The sequence below is a fragment of the Sturnira hondurensis genome, unplaced genomic scaffold (genome assembly GCF_014824575.4).
Source record: "Sturnira hondurensis isolate 20B ecotype Veracruz unplaced genomic scaffold, ASM1482457v3 Scaffold0004136, whole genome shotgun sequence".
Taxonomy (NCBI): Eukaryota; Metazoa; Chordata; class Mammalia; order Chiroptera; family Phyllostomidae; genus Sturnira; species Sturnira hondurensis.
Window position 1 is genome coordinate 5,741,265 of NW_028076767.1, and position 4,358 is coordinate 5,745,622.

Consider the following 4,358-nt stretch of genomic DNA (forward strand, 5'->3'; position numbering starts at 1 on the left):
GGATACTACTTAGCAGTAAAAAAAGAACAAAATTTTACCCTTTGTGACAGGATGAATGGATATGGAGAACATTAAGTGAAATAAGCCAGTCAGAGAAAGACGTATACATGATTTCACTCATGTGGAATCTAGTGAACAAACTGTACTAACAAGCAAAATGTTTAGAGACAGACATAGATAGAACAGGATGACAGCTAAGGGTGAAGGGATCATAAAAAGGACTGATGGATGTGGGAAAGAGTGTGATGATGGGGGGTGGTGTATAAGGGGATTAAATGGTAACGGAAAATTTTCAATTAAAAGAAATCCTGCTGTCCTGCCTTCTGTTCAACAAGACATCCATATTGGAAAAGTAAAAGTAATTCTATTTACAGATGACATGATCTTGTATATAGAATGCCCCCCACCAAACCATTAGAATTAATGAGCAAGTTCAGCAAGGCTTCAGGATGTAATATCAATATGCACAAATCAGTCTGGGAGCTAAAGGCAGACCAGCGTGACAGGAGGCTAAGCTTGGCTTCGCGGGGGCGGGGCCGCCTGCAGTTCCCCAGCCACGTGAGCTGGGCTGGGCTGGGCTTGCGGGCTGTGCTGCCCCAACCGACTTAAATGCTGCTGCTGTGGGCGCTCCTGCGCGATTGTGCGTGCGCCTTCCACCACAACCTCTTCCTCCTCTGCCGCTCGCCTGCTGCTACGCAGGCCTGAGCGTTTTAAGAAATCAGCTACGGAGGGAAAAATGACTTATTCACAGGAGGATCCTCCCCCAGAGACCGGGGAGTCCGTGTGCCTTCAAGCTCAAGTCCGGGAGGGGGGCTCCATCTCTGCGGGCTTTGCGGCTGCTCAGGCCCAAGACGTGCCCTGGATGTTACCAGGCACATCTCTGCAGTAAGGAGCACCAGACTCTGGACTGGAGATCACGGCTTGTGCAGGCTTGTAGACAGATAATTTGGATAATACAGTTCCAGACCACAACTTCCTTCTTCCAGAATTTGAAATCGGCACAGAAACAGAAGATGAGATCACACCTGAAGTTTCCAGGGGGGAAGGTGAAGTGGAGATTATAGGGAGCACAGGTGAAGTACCTGAGAAAGAATTATTTGATTCCACGCCAAAATGTGAATCCAGGGAAGATAAAATTTTCCCAAAGTTTAAAACTAAAATAGCCCTGGAACAAGAACAGATTCTCAGATAAGACAGAGGGCTTGCCCCCATGTGGATCTCTGGTGAAAATACCACCCCCGCCCCGGAGAAAATGATATGTCGGTGGTACATGTAGTATTTGAATTCTAGGACATGCCTCAGCTGCTCAACTGCCTAAAGGCCGACAGACTGATCCTGAGTGTCCTGACTGGCTTCATCTGTGCTGAAAGCTGCAGCCTGGGCACTCTGGCTGCACAGAGGAAAGTGTTTGGAAGCCCGATGTTAACAGATACATAGTGAAAATACCCTTGTAAAAAAGGCTTAAAAATGCTCCTAATCTCTTAAACCATGCAATTGCATTTTTAGGACTTTATCCTATGGAAATAATTATACCAGAGAGAGGTACAAAGATGTTGTTTTAGGTACTGTGTACTATGTCTAAATATTAAAACAAAAATGCCCAGTAACAAGGAATTACATAAATTTTGGTGTATCTGTACAGTGAGAGGCTATACAGTTTTAGTGATACGGGCCTGTACCCAATAAGGTACAGACCTGAATTAACACCAAGACACCATTATAGATGGATTCCTAGTATGATTGTATATTTTTAAAAATATTTGAACATATGTATGTGCACAGACGGAAATCAGGAAAGATACATATTAGGTGTGAAATGGTTAACTGAATGGTGGGCTAAGTGAAATAATTTGTATGTGTATATTTCTTCAATAAAAATGGGTTAATACCTAATTAAGTCAAAAAATCAATACACAAAAGTTAATTTTATTTTTATACACTTTTAATGATCAGTCTAAAATGAAATCAAGAAAAAAATTCCATTTGCAATAGCATCAAAAAGAATAATACACTTAAGAATAAATTTAACACAATTATTATGTGCCTTGGTGTGTTCCTCCTTGGGTCTAACTTCTTTGGGACTCTCTGAGCTTCCTGGATTTCCTGGAAGTCTATTTCCTTTGCCAGACTGGGGAAGTTCTCCTTTATTATTTGTTCAAATAAGTTTTCCACTCGTGGCTGTTTCTTTCTACCTTCTGGTACCCCTATAATTCGGATGTTGGAACGTTTAAAGATGTCCTGGAGGTTCCTAAGCCTCTCCTCATTTTTTTGAATTCTCATTTCTTCTTTCTTTTCTAGTTGGATGTTTTGTTCTTCCTTCTGGTCCATTCCATTGATTTGAGTCCCAGTTTCCTTTCCATCACTGTTGGTTTCCTGTGCATTTCCCTTCATTTCAATTAGTTTAACCTTCATATGTTCTTCTAATTTGTGACTGTAATCAACCAGTTCTGTGAGCACCCTGATGACCATTAGCCAAGATTAAAATGAAGAATCCTAGAAGCAGCAAGAGATAAGGGGACAGTCACCTACAAAGGAGTACCCATCAGACTGTCAGCGGATTTCTCAAAAGAGACCTTACAGGCAAGAAGGGGCTGGAAAGAAGTATTCCAAGTCATGAAATCCAAAGACCTACAGCCAAGATTGCTTTATCCAGCAAAACTTTCATTTAGAATGGAAGGACAGATAAAGTGCTTCTCAGATAAGGTCAAGTTCAAGGAGTTCATCATCGCCAAGCCCTCATTATATGAAATGCTAAAGGGACTTATATAAGAAAAAAGAAGATGAAAAAGATTAACAGTGAAAGGACAGCAGGACAAACTCACAGTTATTAACAACCACGCCTAAAACAAAAGCAAACCAAGAGGACAGCTAGATCAGGAGTGGAACCATAGAAATGAAGAACACATGGAGGGTTAGCAACAGGGGAGTGGGAGGAGGAGAAGGGGGGAGAAGGCACAGAAAATAGCATAGACAGTAGGTAGAAAATAGGGGGGAGGGCAAGAATAGTGGGGGAATATAGAATCTAAAGAACTTGTGACACGTGGACATAAACTAAATAGGGGGAATGGTGGGAGATGGGGTGTGTAGGGTGGAGGGGATTGAAGGGGGGAATAGAACAACTGTAATGGTATAATCAATAAAATATATATATTTAAAAAGAATAAATTTAACAAAGGAAGTATAAAGTACTGTGGTACTGGCATAAGGATGGACATGTAGATCAATAAAATGGAACTGATTTTTGACAAAAGAGTGCTAAGATCATTTAATGGGGAAAGAATAGTTCTTTCAACAAATGATGTGGGGACTACTGGATTTCCACATGTAAAAGAGCACAGTGAGCCCTGGCCAGGTAGCCCAGCTGGTTAGAGCATCCTTCCTGTACACCAAGGGGGCAGGTTCGATTTCCTGTCAGGACACAAACAAGAAGCAACCAATGAATGCATAAACAAGCCTCTCTCTTTCTCTCTCTCTCAAAATCAATAAAAATATTTTAAAAGAGTGCAGTTAAACCACTACCTTACACCATAAAAAATCAAATAAAAATGGATCAAAGACTCTAATGTCAGAACTAACCTATTAAATTCTTAGAAGAAAACATAGGAGTAAAACTTAATGATCTTGGATTTGACAAAGGATTCTTAGATATAGCTCAAGTGTGAGAAACAGAAGGAAAAATTAGATAAATTGGACTTCCTCAAAATTAAAACCTTTTGTGCTTCAAAGTTAATCAAGTAAATGAAAAGACAACTTATAGAATGAGAGAAAATATTTCCAAATTCTATATCTCATAAAGAAGTTGTATTCAGATTATATAGAGAACACTTACAACTCAATAATAAATAGAAAAATAAAATAATTGGCAAAACATCTGAATAGGCATTTCTCCAAGGATAATATTCAAATGGCCAATAAGTACGTGAAAAATGCTCAATATCATCAATCATCAAGGAAATACAAATCAAAACCATCATAATAATATACTACTTCATACCAACTAGGCAGCTAGAATCAAAAAGTCAGGTACTGTATTTGGGGTGTGGAGAAATTAAAACATTCATGCATTGATAGTAGAAATGTAAAATGGTGAAACCATTTTGAAAAATAGTCTGGCAGTCCTCAAAAAATTGAAGAGAGTTACTATATGAACCAGAAATTCCACTCCCAAGAGAAATGACTATATGCCCATGCAAATACTGGTACACAAATGCTTATAGCAGCATTATTCATAATAGCCAAAAACACCCAAAATGTCCATCAATTGATGGATGTCTAAACAAAATGTGGTATATCCACACAATGAAAAATTATCCAGCCATAAAAAGGAATAAAGTACTGATACATGCCATAATATGGAT

The 4,358-nt window shown here is 39.4% G+C and overlaps 1 pseudogene; it reads left to right on the forward strand.

Moving 5' to 3' along the window:
- The first annotated feature begins 160 nt into the window (after positions 1-160).
- On the forward strand, positions 161-1,897 carry LOC118985245 (programmed cell death protein 2-like; annotated as a pseudogene).
- Positions 1,898-4,358: the final 2,461 nt, after the last annotated feature.